This window comes from Arachis stenosperma, chromosome 7 (genome assembly GCF_014773155.1).
Source record: "Arachis stenosperma cultivar V10309 chromosome 7, arast.V10309.gnm1.PFL2, whole genome shotgun sequence".
NCBI lineage: Eukaryota > Viridiplantae > Streptophyta > Magnoliopsida > Fabales > Fabaceae > Arachis > Arachis stenosperma.
In genome coordinates this window covers 80,346,811-80,369,198 of record NC_080383.1, presented here as the reverse complement: position 1 = coordinate 80,369,198, position 22,388 = coordinate 80,346,811, and the positions used below count along the sequence as shown (strand labels likewise).

The 22,388-nt window shown below is 37.1% G+C and overlaps 1 non-coding gene across 1 annotated transcript; it reads right to left on the bottom strand.

Moving 5' to 3' along the window:
• Nucleotides 1-21,964: 21,964 nt before the first annotated feature.
• LOC130942634 (small nucleolar RNA R71) lies at nucleotides 21,965-22,072 on the bottom strand. The gene has a single exon (XR_009071199.1). It is a non-coding gene; the product is annotated as a small nucleolar RNA R71 (small nucleolar RNA).
• Nucleotides 22,073-22,388: the final 316 nt, after the last annotated feature.

Below are 22,388 nucleotides of genomic sequence, written 5' to 3'. Positions count from 1 at the left end.
TGCTAGCCTAATCAACCTTCAATTCCTTGAACAATTACTTGTGTTAAGAGATTAAATATGAATTATGGTTTAAAGGCCACAGAATCCTTAAGAACCAACCCTAATTGATTTTATGCCACTTATCAAATTAAGTGCGGACAGATAAAGAATCATGAAAAAGAGTTTCTAGCTTAATTCCAACAATTAACCTTTCCATGATAATAGAGGAACTCAATTCAGATTAGTGTTATTTTTCAATACACTCTAACCTTTAATATGTAGAACAAAACTCAATTCTTGAATAAAATATCAGTGTATTAATCAAAATAGAGGAACACTAATATTAAACCATCAAAATAAATAGAGATCATAACCTTAACAATGGAGGTTTAGTTGCTCATGGTGCAAAAAAAATTAAAATCCTAATTTATGTGCAAACGAAACTGAACGAAGAGAAGGAAGAGAGAAGAAACTTGGTGCTGAGCCCCCTCCCCTTTTTAGAGTGAATCCACAAAATTCAATTCAGAAATTAAAGTCCTCTAAACATATCTTTTTTTTTGTATCATTTAATTCAAATGAAATCCTCTGCATTAATTGCAAGGAAATCGGATCTTCATTGATGCACTGCAGACAGAGCTAAATGTCGGAAAGATGGCGTTTAACGTCAACACTCCCGAGAAGAAGGAGCGAGGTCCTTAGTCTGGCACTAAATGCTGAAAGAGTGGCGTTTAGTGCCACAGCTCTAGAAAGTACCTCTCTTGCTTTCCTCCTTCTCAATTCTTGCCAAATCTTCATTCAATGCTACCTAAAATCATTAAAAGATCACAACAACTCAAAGTAGCATCGATTAAGATATAAATCACGTAATTCCTCTAAAAAAATCAATGAATCATTACAAGAATAATGATGAAAAGATATTTATAATGCTCATGCATCACAATACCAAACTTAAAGTGTTACTTGTCCTCAAGCAAACCAACAACAAGAATTTGAAATGTGTTTGATTAATACTTGAATTCTTGTTGAAAGCTCTTGTCTACCTTGTTAGTGGGGTTTAGTAATATTGTGATCATGAGTGATTCTTTGTATTTCATTGCTCCTTAGAATCTTGGAAATGCCAAATATCATAACAGAACTAGAATTCGAATGATGTTTGATGAGCGGATATTTTATACGCTTTTTGGGGGTGTTTTAATATAGTTTTCAGTAGGATCTAGCTACTTTTTAGTATATTTTTATTAGTTTTTATGCAAAAATCACATTTCTGGACTTTACTATGAGTTTGTGTATTTTTCTGTGATTTCAGGTATTTTCTGTCTGAAATTGAAGGACCTGAGCAAAAATCTGATTTAGAGGCTGATAAAGGACTGCTGATGCTGTTGGATTCTGACCTCCCTGCACTCGAAGTGGAATTTTTGGAGCTACAGATATCCAAATGGCGCGCTCTTAATTGCGTTGGAAGGTAGACAGGGCTTTCCAGCAATATATAATAGTCTATACTTTGCCCAAGTTTAGACGACGCAAACTGGCGTTTAACGCCAGCTTTCTGCCCTATTCTGGCGTCAAACGCCAGAAACAAGTTGCAAAGCAGAGTTAAACGCCAGAAACAGGTTACAAACTGGCGTTTAACTCCAAGAATGGCCTATGCACGTGAAAGTTTCAATGCTCAGCCCCAGCACATACCAAGTGGGCCCAAGAAGTGGATTTCTGCACTATCTATCTTAGTTTACTCATTTTCTGTAAACGTAGGTTACTAGTTGAGTATATAAACTACTTTTAGAGATTTATTTTCATCTCATGACATTTTACATCTGAACTTGTATCTTTGACGGCATGAGTCTCTAAACCCCATGGTTGGGGGTAAGGAGCTCTGCAGCGTCTCGATGAATTAATGCAAGTATTTCTATTTTCTATTCAATCTCACTAGTGTTTATTCTAAGATATTCGTTCGCACTTCAACATGATGAATGTGATGATCCGTGACAATCATCACCATTCTCAACCTAGTAAGCTCTATATTCCAATTCCACTAGCAAGTGACAGGCTTTGCTATTGACCAATTGATATGGGAATATGCCAATAGGTGTCTTGAAGGCTGTTCGATAAGCCCAGAGGGTATCCTCTATCTTCTTAGCCCAGTCTTTTCTTGAAGCACCCACCGTCTTCTCTAAAATTTGCTTGAGTTCTCTATTAGAGGCATCCACCTAACCACTAGTCTGAGGGTGATGCGTGATGACAAGTCATCCTAGCCTAGTTTTACTAGTCTTTTTCTTTGATTTTCATTAGGTTTTATGCACTTTCTTGAGCCACAAGTAAGCCAATTGGGTGGAATTTCATGTTTCCTTAGATTCAATCAACCATGGATGAATTGATGCATTTTCATGAGTTTTTATGCCATAATTGCTTATATGACAAGAAGAAGAATAACTCTCATGATTATAGCATAGCTTTGATGCAATTGTTGATTGATGATAGGTGGAATAAAGCTTGGAAGAAGGTTGCAAGAATGGGCTTGGAAAGAAGGGATTCACGTTTGAGCTCATGTTTGCCTCAAACGTGAACTCAAACGTGAGTAGCAGCTGAGAATCACCACTGGAGGTCGCCCACGTTTGCGCCAACGTTTGCCTCAAACGTTGAGGCAAAGGTTGGCTGAAGATGAATCAGGGGAAGGGGCCAACGTTTGCGCCAGCGTTTGCCTCAAACGTGAGGTCAAACGCTGGCGCCTGAACACCACTCCAGGAAGGGCCAACATTTGCACCAACGTTTGCCTCATACGTGAAGTCAAACGTTGGCGCCATAAAAGCAAAGAAGAGCACCTCTGTTTGATGCATTGGATGAGCCACGTTTGCGCCAACGTTTGCCTCAAACGTTAGGCCAAACTTTGGCCAAAGGAGTAGCATGGGAGAAGCCACGTTTGAGCTCACGTGTGACCTCAAACGCTGGCTCAAACATGGATGACAGCAACTTGGCCGAGCTGCATAATGTCACACACGAAGACGTTTGAGTCAACGTTTGCCTTAAACGTTGGCTCAAACGTGAATGGTTCATGGCCTGGTGGACTTCTTCCCAACACCAAGAGCAATCAACGGAGGCTATTATCAACCCAATTCCATCAAGGCCAAGGCCCAAATTCAAGGCTCCATGATCATTTGAAGAGAGTGTATAAATAGCTTAAGATTTGAAGTTTTAGGGAGCTTTTCTTTCGAGGGAGATTTTCTTGTACTTGACTGAGAGCAAAGAATTCAATTGGATTGGAGTCTTTGGTTGCTATTGAGATTGAGAGTTTTCGGAAGGAAGAATTGAATTCTCTTCCTCTGGGGTTTTTCTTGTTTTCATTTCTACATACTTGCCTGAGTCTTGAGTGTTGAGAATTGAGGAAATTCTGTCTCAATCTCACCTTGAAATCTCTCTCTGTTTTGATTTACTGCACCATTGAGAAATTGAGATTTCAATTCTTTTCTTCTACTATTTGATCTTTAATTCTCTTGCAATTGTTTTCTGAAATTGGATCTAGGAAGGCATTGAGATCTAGACTTAGTTATCTAGTCTCTTGAGTCCTGAGATCTGGAATTTACATTTTAATTTCCTTATTTAATTGCTACATCAAGCTTCTTTTCATTTTCGTTTAAGATCCAGTTCAATTGAATTTATCTTCTATTCTTCTGTTTGCTATATTCTACTTTCCTTGTTTAATTTCTGCAATCCCACATCCCTAACCCATTTAAGATTCAAACAATTTAGATTTCTTGCACTTTAAGTTTCTGCAATTTACATTTTTTGCAATTTAAGTTTCTGCAATTTACATTACTTGCACTTTAAGATTCAGCTCTTTTTTCTTTCGTTCTCTTTAATTTCCTGCAATTCACCCATTCCCTTTTACAATTCATGCAATTTAGTTTCTGTCAATTACAAATCACTCAAATCAACTCTTGTTTGCTTGACTAAATCAACCAGTAAGCTAAAGTTGCTCAATCCTTCAATCCCTGTGGGATCGACCTCACTCCCGGGAGTTTTATTACTTGATGCAACCCGGTGCACTTGCCGGTGAGTTTTGTGTTGGATCGTTTTCCACACATCAAGTTTTTGGCGCCGTTGCCGGGGATTGAAATAGATTGACAATGATTAAGTGAAGTGGAGATCTAGATTAAGCATTTTTTTTCTTTTGTTTTCAACTAACACATTAACTGTTTGGCTATTTGCCTAAGCTAACCAAAACTTCATTCTAGCAATAGATTGAAGTTCCACTGGTTTTCTGGTTCTGTGTGTTTCTTGTGTTGTGTTTATATGTCAGGTACAGGGAGAGCTACTCCTATTTTATCTGAAACTGACCAAAGAACTCTTCGAAGGTTAAGAAGGGAAGCCAAAGGAAAGGCTATTGTTGGAGAGGAAAAATCTGAGGAGGAATATCACGAGATGGAAGGAGATCCATCTAATCCCAATCATCCAGAAGAAGGGGCTAACAATAACCCACAACAGAGGAGAGTACTGGCCTCCTATACATTTGCAAATGCTAGACATTGTGGGAGTAGCATTCTTACCCCTAATGTCAATGCAAATAACTTTAAACTGAAGCCACAACTCATCACATTGGTCCAAAATAACTGCTCTTTTGGAGGAGGGCCATTGGAGGACCCGAACCAACATCTATCCACTTTCTGGAGGATTTGTGACATAGTTAAAAGCAATGGAGTGCACCCTGACATATACAAGCTGTTGTTATTCCCATTCTCTCTCAGGGATAAGGCCACTCAATGGCTAGAAACATTCCCAAAGGAAAGCATCAACACTTGGGATGATTTGATGAGCAAGTTTTTTGCCAAGTTTTACCCCCCTCAAAGGATGATTAGGTTGAAGACTGAGGTGCAGACATTCACACAAATGGATGCTGAAAATTTATATGAGGCATAGGAAAGATATAAGGCTCTGCTGAGGAAATGTCCACCAGAGATGTTCACTGAGTGGGACAAGCTGCAGAACTTCTATGAAGGGCTCACTCTAAAGGCTCAAGAGGCACTTGATCACTCAGCTGGAGGATCATTGCAACTGATGAAAACTGCAGAAAAGGCTCAAAACCTCATTGATATGGTGGCCAACAACCAATACTTCTTTACTCACTAAAGGCAGCGCCAACCATCACAGAGGAAGGGAGTGCTAGAATTGGAAGGAGTAAACACAATCCTAGCCCAACACAAAGTGATGCAGCAGCAGATTCAGCAACAATTTGAGCAAATGGCCAAAAGAATTGATGGCCTACAAGTAGCATCAGTGAGTGCCACAAGCCAACCAACAACTCCTTGGCAGAATGAGGAGAACCAAGAAGAACAGCAACAAGAGCAAGTGCAGTATATGCACAACCAAGGATCAAATGGATCAAATGAGGTGTATGGTGACACCTACAATCCATCCTGGAAGAACCACCCAAACCTTAGGTGGGGAGACAATCACAACCAAAATCAACAACCATGGCAGAGGAACTCAAATCAAAACACTTTAAGAAACAACCAAAACCACAACCAGCAGCAAACTAACCAAAATCCTTACAGAAAACCCCAAAATAACTACCCTAACTCCAACCATTATCCATCCAATAACCAACCCACCAACCAAAACACTTACCATCAACCATCAACACCCCATAACCAACCAATTTCACAAGACTCTCAGAGGATCACTAATCTGGAAATGTTAATGGAGAAGATGATGAAGCACCAAGAAATGACAACAAAAAACCAGGAAGCTTCCATGAAGAACATGGAGAGGCAAATTGGACAACTCTCCAAGCAAATTGCCATTGAGAGACCATCAAGCTCACTACCAAGTGATACCATTCCTAATCCAAAAGAAGAGTGCAAGGCTATACAATTAAGGAGTGGAAAAACACTAGTGGACAATAACAACAAGGAGGCAACCAAGAAGTCTTTGGACAACAACAAAGAACCATTAGAGAAAGGGGAAGCTAGCAACAAGGACATGACGACAAGCAAAAATGCCCTAGAGAAACTCAAAGAGAAGAACAACCAGCCACACAGTTCAAAGGAAGAAGTTCAAGGACAGCAGCAAGTGGAGAAGAGCATTACACCTCCACTGCCATATCCCCAAAGATTCCACAAAGAAGCAAAGGATCAACACTTTCATAAGTTCCTTGAGACTTTTAAGAAGCTAGAAATCAACATTCCCTTGGCTGAGGCGTTGAAGCAAATGCCTCTGTATTCCAAGTTTTTGAAGGAGCTTATCAACAAGAAAAGAAGTTAGGATGAGAGAGAGACTATACTGCTTACTGAGGAATGCAGGGCTTTGATTCAAAAAGGGCTTCCCCCTAAGCTTGAAGACCCTGGAAGTTTCTTTCTGCCCTGCACCATTGGGGAATTGACCATCAATAAGGCAATGTACGATCTAGGAGCAAGTATCAACTTAATACCATCTTCTTTGGTGAAAAAGCTATGTATAGAGGAAGTTAAGCCGATACAAATGTCTCTGGAACTGGTAGACAAGTCAGTGGTATACCCCAGGGGTGTGATTGAAAACCTTCTAGTCAAGGTGGATAAATTCATATATCCTGCAGACTTTGTGGTTTTAGATTCAGATGAGGATGAAAGTGATTCCATCATACATGGGAGACCTTTCTTGGCCACTGCTAGGGCCATTATAGATGTGGAACAAGGAAAGCTAACCCTTAGAATGCATGAGGAAAACATCACCCTGAATGTATTTTCAGAGACACAGCCCAGTAATGAAAAGAACAACTGCAATGAGATTGACAAAGGAGACTTGCAATGGAAGGAAGAAACTAGCAAGACAGTTGAAAATCATCTTCCAAGACAAGAAACAAGCAACATAGCAGAGCAAGAGAAGACTGAGACTGTGCAAAGGGAAGAAGGAAATCAAGAAGGAATTAAAGCGCTAACTGAGAAGGAGAATCCCAAAACCAAGGTTGCTGTCAAAGAAGAAGGAGTAGCAAGAAAAAGAAAAAAGGGCAAGAAGAAAGCTCAGAAGGGATGGAAGAATAAGAAAATCCTAACTGAGGGGTTCTCCAAGGGTGATGAAGTGCAGTTGATCTATCAACAGTTAGGAACAAGCCAACATGCCAATGATTATTACATAGTTTGCAAAATACTCTCACTTGAGCATGCTGAAATTGAACATCAAGGAACAAAAAGGAAGCTCACAGTGAGGGGAGACAAGTTGAGACATCGCAACCGTCAACCACCCTAATGGGGGCCCCAATGTCAAGCTAGTGATAATAAAAGAGCACTCCATGGGAGGCAACCCATGATTTAAGATTCCTGTTGTTTTAAATTCAATAAGCTATGATCACCCTAGCATGATATTTTTTTCTCATGAACATACTTAATGAATGCATGCGCTGTTTTGAAACATATGCCAAGACTTCTAAGTTTGGTGTGCCTTCAAGCACACCAAATCAGTTTTTCAAACATTCTTAGACCATATGCTTAGTCATTCCGATGAAGTATATGACCAAACATTAAGTTTGGTGTCTGCATATGTAGAGTTTTCAGAAGATCATTTCTTGTTCATGAAATCAAAATCATACACCGATGGATCATACATTATTACCTTCTAGGACTTTACGATCGAAAAGAAATCATATCTTGTGATGAAGGTATCAATTGTGATAAATTGCTGGCATTCTACATTTACCCCTTAACAAGAGACAAGTTTGGTGTTCATCAAACCTTGATTCACTAATTAAGGGACACAATTGATTCTTCATGAAAAAAATTTTAAAATAAAAGTATTTCTTATAAATATTTAACCAAGAGTGACATTGAGATTTCAAGAGCAATAGTTGGAGGAAGCAACATTTTAGACTATATGACCAAACATTAAGTTTGGTGTCCTCCAAGAAAAAAGGGAGTCACAATTAGATAGGCATAAGAAATGATAATCAATCTATCTGCTGGCACTTGGTAATGCTTATTCTCTTTTTGTCTTGTTGTGATGGTCAGGTAGTCAGGACACTATTCAATGGAGGGGACAAGACGAACAAAGGCAATACTCCTTGAAAACAAAGTAGAAGAGACAATGAAGAAAGCTAGATTCTGGCAAAAACTAAAAGGCAAAGGCAAGGAAGAAACCAGTGAACAAGCAAGTGAGAAGAAAAAGAGAGGCAAATGAAAGGTGGAATTGCTCCTTGTTTATCATATTCAACAAAGAAAGATCATGCTTGTCTAGTTGATAGTCGTTTATTTTAATAATTGTGCATCCTGCCTGTTTAACTTTGCAACAAGTAGGCTAGTCTAAGTGTGTGCTTGTGTGTTTACTTTCACTTAACTGAATGCATGCTCTATCCCTAAGTATTTTCAATTCAATAAAAGAAATGTTTGAAACATGAAGTAAGATGGTTCATTGCTAGCTAGAAGTAAAAATATGAGTAAGTGGTGGTATTTATGTGTGATTGTGTGGTAGCTCACTTATAGTGAATAACAGGAATATATTGTCTTCTTTCTAAGTGTAAACTAGCTCACTGTCTATGAATCTCAAAAATAAAAGTCCTTGGTTGAAAAGAAAAAAATAAGTAGAATGAGAAAAGCCAAAAGTGGCAGCAAAGAAAACAAAAGGGGAAAACAGAATAAAGCTAGACACCAATAGCTTGAACCTTAGGATATATGCCTGTGGTGTCTTTGTATTAGGATCTGCTTGGATTATTAAGTTCTTTGGAGTGCATCAAAACTTGGTAACTTGGGTTAACTAACCCGGGATTATCAACTGAAAATCCACTATCAAAAGCAACTTAGTTACAAGACATTTAGTGACCCAAAGAGGTGCTGGGCATCAATGTTCTAAGAGAAATGTAAGCCAAGTGTTTACAGTGAATAATGTGTCGAGCACAAATAAAGTAAAAGAAAAAGAATTGCTACACACATGACACTAAGCTGAATGTTACAGAGAAAGAAACTAAAGAAAAATAACCAGCAAGGACAAGTAAATAATGAGAGGTCATAACAGTGTGTTAAGTGATGCTTGAAGAAGACTTCTATGCCTAAAAGTCAATAAGAAGTGAGCTATTGTATATCTGCATAAAACCCCATGAGATACCAATAATACTACGCTAGCATGAACATTTTCTTCCTTTTCATTCTTTCTTCTTAATAATTCGTTTCTTGCTTGGGGACAAGCAAGCTTTAAGTTTGGTGTTGTGATGACAAGTCATCCTAGCCTAGTTTTACTAGTCTTTTCTTTGATTTTCATTAGGTTTTATGCACTTTCTTGAGCCACAAGTAAGCCAATTGGGTGGAATTTCATGTTTCCTTAGATTCAATCAACCATGGATGCATTGATGCATTTTCATGAGTTTTTGTGCCATAATTGCTTATATGACAAGAAGAAGAATAACTCTCACGATTATAGCATAGCTTTGATGCAATTGTTGATTGATGATAGGTGGAATAAAGCTTGGAAGAAGGTTGCAAGAATGGGCTTGGAAAGAAGGGATTCACGTTTGAGCTCACGTTTTCCTCAAACGTGAACTCAAACGTGAGTAGCAGCTAAGAATCACCACTGGAGGTCGCCCACATTTGCGCCAATGTTTGCCTCAAACGTTGAGGAAACGTTGGCTGAAGATGAATCAGGGGAAGGGGCCAATGTTTGCGCCAGCGTTTGCCTCAAACGTGAGGTCAAACGCTGGCGCCTGAACACCACTCCAGGAAGGGCTAACGTTTGTGCCAACGTTTGCCTCAAACGTGAGGTCAAACGTTGGCGCCATAAAAGCAAAGAAGAGCACCTCTGTTTGATGCATTGGATGAGCCATGTTTGCGCCAACGTTTGCCTCAAACGTTAGGCCAAACGTTGGCCAAAGGAGTAGCATGGGAGAAGCCACGTTTGAGCTCACGTTTGACCTCAAACGCTGGCTCAAATGTGGATGACAGCAACTTGTCCGAGCTGCATAATGTCACACACGAAGACGTTTGAGTCAACGTTTGCCTCAAACGTTGGCTCAAACGTGAATGGTTCATGGCCCGGTTCACAAGTGGACTTCTTCCCAACACCAAGAGCAATCAACGGAGGCTACTATCAACCCAATTCTATCAAGGCCAAGGCCCAAATTCAAGGCTCCATGATCATTTGAAGAGAGTGTATAAATAGCTTAAGATTTGAAGTTTTAGGGAGCTTTTCTTTCGGGGGAGATTTTCTTGTACTTGACTAAGAGCAAAGAATTCAATTGGATTGGAGTCTTCGGTTGCTATTGAGATTGAGAGTTTTCGGAAGGAAGAATTGAATTCTCTTCCTCTGGGGTTTTTCTTGTTTTCATTTCTACATACTTGCCTGAGTCTTGAGTGTTGAGAATTGAGGAAATTCTGTCTCAATCTCACCTTGAGATCTCTCTCTGTTTTGATTTACTGCTCCATTGAGAAATTGAGATTTCAATTCTTTTCTTCTACTGTTTGATCTTTAATTCTCTTGCAATTGTTTTCTGAAATTGGATCTAGGAAGGCATTGAGATCTAGACTTGGTTATCTAGTCTCTTGAATCCTAAGATATGGAATTTACATTTTAATTTCCTTGTTTAATTGCTACATCAAGCTTCTTTTCATTTTCGTTTAAGATCCGGTTCAATTGAATTTATCTTCTATTCTTATGTTTGCTAAATTTTACTTTCCTTGTTTAATTTCTGCAATCCCAAATCCCTAACCCATTTAAGATTTAAGCAATTTAGATTTCTTGCACTTTAAGTTTCTGCAATTTACATTTCTTGCAATTTAAGTTTCTGCAATTTACATTACTTGCACTTTAAGATTCAGCTCTTTTTCCTTTCGTTCTCTTTAATTTCCTGCAATTCACCCATTCCCTTTTACAATTCATGCAATTTAGTTTCTGTCAATTACAAATTACTCAAATCAACTCTTGTTTGCTTGACTAAATCAACCACTAAGCTAAAGTTGCTCAATCCTTCAATCCCTGTAGGATCGACCTCACTCCCGTGAGTTTTATTACTTGATGCGACTCGGTGCACTTGCCGGTGAGTTTTGTGTTGGATCGTTTTCCACACATCAATGCGGGGTTACCACTTTGTGTCTGACTCCATATCTTTGTAGAAGAGAATCCAACTGTTTGTTGCAAAAGTGATTGCCTCCATCACTGATTAAGGTTCTTGGGACACCAATCCTGCTGAGTATATACTTCTTGAGAATGCTCAACATAACTTTGGCATCATTGGTGGGCAAAGGTATTGCCTTCATCTATTTGGACACATAATCCACAGCCACCAAAATGTAGTTGTTGGAGTAGGAGGGAAGGAATGGTCCCGTGAAGTCTATGCCCCACACATCAAACAACTCCACTTCCAATATAGCTTATTGTGGCATTTCATTCTTCTTGGATAGATTTCCAACTCTTTGGCACTGGTCACGGTTCTTTACAAATTTCCTAACATCTCTAAAGAGAGTAGGCCAATAGAAACCGCATTGAAAGACTTTATTGTAGTCCTCTCTCCACCAAAGTGGCCACCAAATTAGAGCCATGACAGTGCCAGAGTACTTCCTTGGCTTTTTGATCCAAAATGCATCTTTGGATGATCCCATCTGAGCACTTTTTGAATAGGTAAGGTTCTTCCTATAGGAAGTATTTTGCATCATGGTGTGACTTTTTAATTTGCTGCTTAGTGAACTCCTTGGGAATGATCTTTCTGACCTTATAATTGGCTATGTCTACAAACCGAGGGACTCCATGTATTCAAAAGAGTTGCTCATGAGAAAATACTTCATTTACAGGAGTGGGGTGAACTAATGCTTCTTCAGGTTTAATTCAAGAAAGGTGATCTTCATTGATGCACTACAGACAGTGCTAAACGTTGGAAAGGTGGCATTTTGTGCCAACACTCCCGAGAAGAATGAGTGAGGTCCTTGGTCCGACGTTAAATGCCGGAAGAGTGACGTTTAGTGCCACAACTCCAGAGAAGAATGAGTGAGGTCCTTGGTCCAGCGCTAAATGTAAGACCCAAAACTTTTGAAAAATCCTATTTTGAACTAATATCAAATCATATATTTATTTATAATTTTAATTTCAGAAATTATTTTATTAAAAATAATTAAAAATAGTTTTGATTAATTAGATTTGAAGTAAATTAAGGTTCTTATCCAAACTCTATAATTATAGATTATTTTCCTATTTATGATTTAAACTTTTAGAAATTCGAAAATAACGACGTTTGGCTATTTAATTTAGAATTTTATCCAATTTTAAAATTATCGAGTTATTTTCTATATTTAAAATATAAGTTGGTAGTTATGAATTAATAAGAATTTTATAAGATTTGATTTTAGATAATTTATATTTATATCATTTAATACTTTAAGTTTTAAAGATAAAGAAAATTAATATTATTACCATGTATTTTCAATTAAATTAATTGATTGAGAGTCAATTAGTATTTTAATATAACAAATAATATTCTAAAGTAACTTTTAGAAATTTAATTTAGATTTTAAACTAATACTCTATGCCCCAATTTTATTAAAATTATCCTTCTCAAATTAAACCCAAAAATTCCTAAATTAAACTCTATTTTTTATCTAACCCTAATCCTAATTTGATCTAACCCTAACTCTAGCTACCCAACCTCCTCACCCACAGCTCATACACTCCACAGACACACAACCTCTACAAAACGCACACACACACTGAAACAAAAAGGAAAAAAAGGAACGGAAACAGGGAGGGGAGCTCAAGGAAGAAGAAGGTAAGAGGGGAAAGGGGAGCTTGCAGGCCAGCCGCACCTTGCCATCGTGCTAGCTCGTCCCTGCTGTGCTGCATCGCCATCCAAGGGAGTAGGAAGGCCGCCGCTGCTGCCCAGCCCGCGTCTAGCTCGCGCCGTCGAGGCCTTCATCGTCACCGTCCATGGAGGTTCGCAAACAGAGGCGTAACGCACCGTTCTGCTCAGAGCCGCCGCGAAAAGGGTCGTCGCCGTCAAGTCCAGCCACCATCGCCACCGTTTTACACTGCCAGATTTGTCGCCAGAGAGAGAGAGAGAGAGAGAGAGAGAGGGAGGGAGCTTGCACTGCTTTCTCATCGCCGACAGATCTGTCGTTCCTGTCGTTGCCGAGACCGAACTTCTACAGCCAAGAAACGCCACTGCCACCACTGAGATCAACTACCGATAAGGGTTTTAAGTTAGTTTTCATTTCCTTTGAGTTTCCGGGAGCTTTATCATCGCTGCATGTTTGTTACAGTCGTCTTCACCGGAGTTCTGGTTACCGTAGCTGCTCAAGGTGACTACCAGGGCTGCCACTAAACTGGTTCAGCAATCGTCACTGTTTTGTTTTCTTATTACAGTAAGTATTTATCTTTCGAAAACCCCTTGCATTAGTATTCTGTTATGTTTGGTTAAAAACTCCGAAGTTTTCGTAATGTAGGGTCGTGTTTTGAGCATTGCATATCGCTTTTAAGTTGCTGTGAGTACTGCGAAAGTGATCAGAGACTGAGTTTGTGGTTGCTGTTAGTTTCGAGTTGAGAGAAAAGGTTTCGTTGACGCGTTTTGGGTTATGGTTTCAACTTGTCGAGGTAGGGGCTTTTTTATCAAAAATTAATTTATATAAATTAGAATTGTTATAAATAGATATTATGTGCAAAATGTATTTCTGGTGATTATGTATGTTTTATGAATTTTCAAATTTGTCTTGGAGGAATATGGTTGTCTGCTTGATTGAAATAAGGTTTTATTTTGTTAAAATGGAGATTTCTGATTGGTTTGATTTGAAATGATTTTAATATTTAAAAAGTCTGGATTTGGTTTTATTGAAAACTGATTTGGTCTTCAACCTGTTGGAAATAGTTGAGGACTGGTTTGGTTGGGACCCAAAAACGGTAGCAAAGTCCAAGTTTTAGGGGAGATGCTGCCAAAATTTCTATAAAATCTGAGACTTTGATTAAAATATTATTTTAAAAACAATGAATTAAGCTTTGGATTAAATTATTGACAAATGAATTATGTTTGAACTTATTTTATTAAGAAAATTATTATATTTTGAATGTAATTTATTTAAGAAAAAAATAATGGTTTAAAGTTGATCTAAAGATGAAAATTCTTATGTTTCGAAATTTGATTTAAGTAAACAGAATTGGAGAAGTTTTAATGGATTTAAAAGAAACTTGAATTTCGATTAACTAATTTTACTTGACGACCTTTTAGGAAAAGTTTGAAGTATTCTCTAAAACTTTGATTTAGCAAAACGGAACAATTTCCGAGCCTTTGGAAACAGATTTAAGAATGAACTTGAAATTGATTTTTGGTTTAAATGTTTGGTTTTGTTTTAAGTAAGTTGGTTTTGAAATTGGTTCGGAATATTTGGATACATGACTTGGTTTTGGTTTAAATTCTATTTTATTTATTCAAATTAAGAAGTTAAGGTTTTAGAGGATTTTATTGAATTTAAGAAATGAGTTAGGTTATTCTTCCCTAAAGTCTTGAAAGTTTGCTAAAGAATTTTATATCCAAATCATGATTTAGAATGAATGATTTTTTTGAAATAAGACTTTGAGCTTGATTGATTGTGGATATTATCGAGATTGATGAGTTATTGTTTGGTAGGCATAAGGGCCGGGTTCTCCCACTTATGCTGAATGGTAAGCATAAGGGCCGGGTTGGTCCTGCTTATGTGGATAGATCGCAGAGTATCCCACTCATGTATTGATAAAGTGTTTAGCAAAGACGGTGGTGTGATCCCGCTTGCATATTATTTTGTGTGGCCAGTAGGGATAGTGGTTTAATCCCGCTTACTGTGGAGGCAAGGACGGTGGTTTAATCTCGCTTGCGTGCTCCGAGCAAGGATGGTGGTTTAATCCTGCTTATCTGAGTCGGATCTGGAAATATAATTGATGCGTGAGCTCATGGCCAGCAGGATAGACATGCATCATTTGCATCTATGTGACATTGATTGGGTGTGTTTATTGTATATGTGGTTCGCCTATGTGAATAATCATGTTTAACTGCTAATTTCTATACTTGATGTAGCTGCTTTGATTGTGTTTGAACCTCCTTACATGTGTTTGTGATTGAAATTAGTTGGATTGAGGTGATTGGATGTTGATTGAGTTGTTTGGGCTAGGGGCCGTGTTGGATTTGGATGGGCCTGAGGCCGTAGTTAGTATGTTTGAGCTCTAGTTCTGTATAAAATATCTAATTGGTTCAGCATAGACTTAATGAACCTACGCTTGGAACAGGATGATCATTTATACCGCATAGGTAACTGCTTTCATGTTATGGTCTAGTAAAGTATGAAAAATCAAACTCTTACAGCATAGACTTAATTGAACCTATGCTTGGGACATGTTAGTCATTCATACTGGCTAGGAAAAACTTTTAAGATTTTACAGGAATGAAAAAAGGATTTTGATTTTGAGGAATTAATCAAGTTCTCTTTAAAAAGGATTTTTTGGATTCTTGAATGTGAACCTTGGTATTTGAGAAGATACATAAGACGAGCAGTGATCACTGTACTTTAAAAATAGTTTTATTTTACGTATCTTATTATGGCAATTTTGTAACCCTATACTGAGAACCAGTGAGGACGATGTTCTAACTCCTCTACAGGTTTTTCCTTTTCACGATATTGACGACGGAGTTTCAGAAGAGTTATTTCATTTTCCATTTATTCAATATTTTTGTATTACCTTAGTGATTATTTTCCCTCGCCTTTATCTTTACCAATTTTGTAAGAAGGATAGGAATTTGTGATATATATGTTTGTAAGTTATTGTTATGTGTATATATATATATATATATTTTAAAGTATTGTATCTGGTCTGTATGTATATATATGTATATGTTTTCAACGAAATAGTGAAAATGAAAGGTTATACGATTTTAAGTTTTAAACAGGCTCCTATTTTAGTATTAAATATGTTTAGAGTAGTCGTAATATCCAAATCTATCAGAGTGGCGGAGCCGGAAGCGTGAAGCTCTGATAGTAAAGGTGTTACACTAAATGCCAAAAGAGTGAGGTCCTTGGTTTGGCGCTAAACGTCGGAAGAGTGGCATTTAGCTCTACAGCTCCAGAGAGTATGATGAGAGGACTATTGTTGATCTAGAATTTCTCAAAATAGAATATGTTCTTGCAAGTATAGCCTAGACCAACAAACAACCCTCTCAAACAAAGTTTAATTTTCAAATCAAATATAAACTGAGAGTAATTAAACCTCGGGTCGTTCTCCCAAGGATGCAATTGGAAGTGTTTATCTTTTTGGTTGTGGGGATAGAAAGGGGTTTTGAATTAAAGAACGAGAGATTAAAGAAACTAAGAAATCAAAGAACTAAGAGATGAGCGAAATCGGAGTTAATTCAATTAAAGGGGAAATAAGATCAAAACTTAATGAAAATGCTATAAATGCAATAAAAGGGCCTTGACTTGGGAATGAGGATCGAAGGAATCCTATCATCGCCATAACCACAACTATGGTAATTATGATGAGTCGATCTCGCCTAGTCAACCCCAACCATTGAGGAGTAAGTCAAGCAAGCATAATTCACCTTAATCCATAAGTCCTAGCTAACTTACCAAACTAGTTTAATAAAAGCTAGCGTCAATGGAAACAAGAGTCAACTAACTCCCCAAGAATTACCACTAAATGTCGGACATTATGACTCTAGTATCCTAGGAACTCAAACCACAAGTCAAGGTGTGAAAATCTACTCAAACTCTAAGGTTGGCATTTTCACAAGCACCTTGTGTGCATAAAACCAAAACATGGAAAATTGCTAGGAAAATTAGAAAGCTATAACCAACTATGCACAAAATCAACAATAAACATCCAAACAAACATAAAGAACGCATGAAACATTAACTTCATCAATCAAAACTTCAAGAAACTCAAAATTGCAATTATAAACAAGTAACTTGAACCAAAGCAAATGAAAGTAAATGTGCTATAATTGAAGAGAAAATTGAGAGAACTTACAATTAAAAAAGCAAAATCCAAAATCAAAGCTTCTATAAAATGCTACAATGGAGATGGAAATTAAACCCTAAGAGAGAATTTTCTACTCTACTCCTACTCCTACTCCTACTCCTAATGCATTTTCTACCTAATCTAATCTAATGAAAGCGTCCTTTTCATATGTGTTGAATTCCCTTTATATAGCACTCCAAAATTAGCATCCAAGCATCCAAAAATGGGCCAAGAGGCCTCAGAAATCGCAAGGCACGCACTTCATTAATGGAATCACGTGCAGAGACCTGTGCGGATGCACAGATGTGTGTGTCCGCCCACTAGGCTGAATGTTGACCTGTGCGTATGCACAGGTGGTTGTGCGCACGCACACATCGAAATTCTTTCTTGTGCGTACACACGCTTACTTGTGCGCACGCACACTTCTCTTTGTGTGCTTTTCCTTGCTTTCTTCATTTTTTCTCCCTTGTACATGCTTTCTTCAACTTTTGGCTATCCATTCTTACCTAATTGACCTGAAATCACTCACAAAATATATCACGGCATCGAATGGCATAATAGTGGGATTAAATTACTCAACTTAGGCACAAAATTACATGTTTTCACATTTAGAGTCAAAATATACCATCAAATATGGACTCATCAGATTACCACTCTTGCTTTCCTCCTTCTCACTTCTTGCCAAATCTTCATTCAATGCTACCTGAAATCATTAAAAGACCACAACAACTTAAAGTAGCATCGATTAAGATATAAATCACCTAATTCCTCTAAAAAAAATCAATGAATCATCATAAGAATAATGAAGAAAAGATACTTATGATGCTCTTGCATCAAAAGGAACTCCTCCAAACCTAAAATACTTTCATGTCTTTGAATTTAAATGCTTTGTTTTGAATACAAAATACAATGTTGAAAATTTTGATCCAAAGTCATATGAATGTACTTTTTTAGGATATTCAACCTCTAATAAGGCTTATAGAGTGTATCTCAAAGAATCTAGTACCATTGAAGAGACCAAGCATGTTACTTTCTGCAATTTTAATTCTGTCCCAAGTATTGTAGAAGATGTTGATGCAGGTAACTTAGCTGAGAATAACCAAAATGAAGCACAAGTTCAAGATAAAATAGAATTTAAGCAAGTTGTACCGGATTTAGATAATACAGATCATTCTGCAGGAGATAAACTAGTATTATCTCTCACTTCTGCAAAAAATTCTAAAAAGATAGTGAAGAGCAGATAATTTATACGCTTTTTGACATTGTTTTTACATAGTTTTTAGTATGTTTTAGTTACTTTTTATTATATTTTTATTAGTTTTTATACAAAATTCACATTTCTAGACTTTACTATGAGTTTGTGTGTTTTTCTGTAATTTCAGGTATTTTTTGGATGAAGTTGAGGGACTTGAGCAAAAATCTGATTCAGAGGCTGAGAAAGGACTGCAAATGCTATTGGATTCTGACCTCCCTGCACTCAAACGCGTTTTTCTGCAGCTACAGAAGTCCAATTGGCACGTTCTCAATTGGGCTGGAAGGCTAACATCTTGGGCTTTCTAGCAATGTTTAATAGTCTATACTTTTTCCGAGATTTGATAGACCAAACTGGCATTAAAATGCCCACCAAAGGCCCTTTTATGGCATAAAACGCCGGAACTAGCACCAGAACGGGAGTTAAACGCCCAAACTGGCCTCCAAGCTGGCGTTTAACTCCAGAAAAAGACTATGCACGTGTAAAGCTCAATGCTCAGCCCAAGTACACACCAAGTAGGCCCCGAAAGTGGATTTCTGCACTATCTGTACTTAATTACTTATTTTCTGTAATCCTTAGTAACTAGTTTAGTATAAATTGCACTTTTGACTATTGTATTTCATCCTTCTTTCAGACTTTTATGTGATTTTTCACATTTGAGGAGGCTGGCCATTCGGCCATGCCTAGACCTTTTTCTCTTACGTATTTTCTAACGGTGGAGTTTCTACACCTCGTAGATTAAGGTGCGGAGCTCTACTGTTCTTCATGAATTAATGCAAGTACTATTGTTTCTCTTTCACTTCACACTTACTTCTTCTCCAAGATATACTCTTGTACTTAATTCAGTTAAGTCAGAATGAAGGGGTGACCCGTGACAATCACCCACTATCTTCGTTATTCGCTTAGCCAAGATCCGCGTGCCTGACAGCCACAAGTGGTCTATATGATGATCAACGTAGTCATTGGACGACAGCCGGAGTATAGTCTCTTGGGTCTCTGATCCACGGATTTGACTTGCCTTTCTTGACAACAGAGCATTCGAATCCGTGAGATTAAAACCTTTGTGGTATAGGCTAGAACCAATTGGCAGCATTCTTGAGATCTGGAAAGGCTAAACCTTGTCTGTGGTATTCCGAGTAGGATATAGGACGGGATGACAGTGATGAGCTTTAAACTCACAAATGTTAGGCGTAGTGGCAGTGTGCAAAAGGACAGAGAGATCCTATTCCGACACAAGTGAGAACCGACAGATGATTAGTCGTACGGTAGCTGTGTCTGGTATTTTTCATCCGAGACGAGAAATTCGATAGTTGATTAGCCGTTCAGAAACCGTAGCTGGACCATTTTCACTGAGAGGACGGATGGTAGCCATTGACAAGGGTGATCTACCAACATACAGCTTGCCATGGAGGGGAGCACACATGATTGATGAAGACAATAGGAAAGCAGAGGTTCAGAAGCAACAAAGCATCTCCAAACGCTTATCTGAAATTCCCACCAATGAATTACATAAGTACCTTTATTTTAATTTACGTTTTATTTATCTTTCAATTATCAAAACTCATAACCAATTGAATCCACCTGACTAAGATTTACAGGATGACCATAGCTTGCTTCAAGCTGGCAAACTCCATGGGATCGACCCTTACTCGTGTAAGGTTTTATTACTTGGACGACCCAGTGCACTTGCTGGTTAGTTGTACCGGAGTTGTGAAAAGTGTGAATCACAATTCTGTGCACCAAGTTTTTGGCGCCGTTGTCGGAGATTGTTCGAGTTTGGACAACTGACGGTTCATCTTGTTACTTAGATTAGGTAACCTTCTTTCTTGTTTCAACCTTTATTTTCTTTTCAAAAAGTTTTTTTAAAAAAAATTTAATAAAATCATAAAACAAAAGTCTAGTGTCAAATTTTAAGTTTGGTGTCAACTGCATGTTTTTAGTTTTTCTTAGATTTTCCAAAATTCATGCATTGTGTTCTTCTTTGATCTTCAAGTTGTTCTTGAAGATTTTCCTTGTTTGATCTTTAATTTTTCTTGTTTTGTGTCTTTTCTTGTTTTTCTGGTGCATTTTCGAATTGTTAGTGTCCCTAGTACAAAAGTTCTTAAGTTTGGTGTCTTGCATGTCTTTCTTTTCTAAAAAAATTTTCAAAAATATGATCTTGATGTTCATCATGATCTTCAAAGTGTTCTTGGTATTCATCTTGACATTCAAAGTGTTCTTGCAAGCATTCTTTGTTTTGATCTTAAATTTTTATGTTTTGTTTCATTTTGTTGTTTTTCTCTCTCCTCATTAAAAATTCAAAAGTAAAAAAAAATCTTTTCCTTATTCTTCTCATAATTTTCGAAATTTTGAGTTGACTTGGTCAAAAATTTTTAAAATTTGGTTGTTTCTTGTTAGTCAAGTCAAATTTCAATTTAAAAACTTTATCTTTTCAAATTTTTTTCAAAATCAATTCTTTTTTATTTTTTTATGATTTTCGAATTTCTTTCTTAAAATTTTTTTCAAAATCTTTTTCATTTTTCTTTTAATATTTTTGAAAATTTTAAAACTAATTTTTCAAAATCTTTTTCTTAATTTTATGTTATATTTTTGAAAGTCCTTGCTAACAAATAATGTTTTGATTCAAAAATTTCAAGTTTGTTACTTTCTTGTTAAGAAAGGTTCAATCTTTAGAATTCTAGAATCATATCTTTTAGTTTCTTGTTAGTTAAGTTATCAATTTTAATTTTAAAAACTAAATCTTTTTAATTTCTTTTTCAATTCCTTTTCAAAATAAATTCCAATCATGTCTTTTTAAAATTTTAATTTCAAAATCTTTTTCTAACTTCTTATCTTTTCAAAATTATTTTTAAATCTTTTTCAACTAATTACTATTTCTTATCTTTTTCAAAACCATCTAACCACTTTTCCACTTCCAATTTTCGAAAATCACCCACCACTTTTTTAAAATTCTTTTTAATTAACTAATTGTTTTAAATTCTAATTTTATTTTATTTCTCTTAATATTTTCGAAACTAACTTAATTAATTAAATAAAAATAAAAATATTTTGCTTTTCCCTCTTTTAAAATTTGAACACACTCTCTCTCATCTCTTTCTATTTATCTTATTTAATCACTAACACTTCTCTTCTACTCATAATTCGAATCCTCTCTCTTCTCTCTGTTCGAATTACTCATCTCCTCTCTCTTCTCCTTCTTCTATTCTTCTATTCTTATACTCACATAAAGGAATCTTTATACTGTGACATAGAGGATTCCACTACTCCCTTTGTTCTCTTCTTTTTCATATGAGTAGGAACAAGGATAATGACATTCTTGTTGAAACTGATCCTGAACCTGAAAGGACTCTGAAGAGGAAGCTAAGAGAAGCTAAAGCACAACACTCCGGAGAGGACCTTACAGAAAATCTCGATAAAGAAGCAGACATGTCAGCCAAACCCAACAACAATGCTAGAGATGCGAGAAAGATGCTTGGTGACTATACTGCACCAACTTCCAACTTCTATGGAAGAAGTATCTCAATTCCTGCCATTAGAGCAAACAACTTTGAGCTTAAGCCTCAATTAGTTTCTCTAATGCAGCATAATTGTAAGTTTCATGGACTTCCATCGGAAGATCCTCATCAGTTCTTAGCTGAATTCTTGCAGATCTGTGATACTGTTAAGACCAATGGAGTTGATCCCGAGGTCTATAGACTTATGCTTTTCCCCTTTGCTGTAAGAGACAGAGCTAGGATATTGTTGGACTCACAACCTAGAAAAAGCCTGAACTCTTGGGATAAGTTGGTCACTGCTTTCTTGGCCAAATTCTTTTCACCTCAAAGGATGAGCAAGCTTAGAGTGGAAGTCCAAACCTTTAGATAGAAGGAAGGTGAATCCCTCTATGAAGCTTGGGAAAGATACAAGCAATTGATCAGAAGGTGTCCTTCTGACATGCTTCCAGAATAGAGCATCTTATGTATATTCTATGATGGTCTGTCTGAATTATCCAAGATGTCATTGGACCACTCTGCTGGTGGATCTCTTCATCTGAAGAAAACCCCTACAGAAGCCCAGGAATTCATTGAGATGGTTGCAAATAACCAGTGCATGTACACTTCTGAAAGAAATCCTGTGAATAATGGGATGACTCAGAAGAAAGGAGTTCTTGAGATTAATACTCCGAATGCCATATTGGCTCAGAACAAAATATTAACTCAGCAAGTCAATATGATTTCTCAGAATCTGACTGGATTGCAAGTTGCATCCGGCAGTA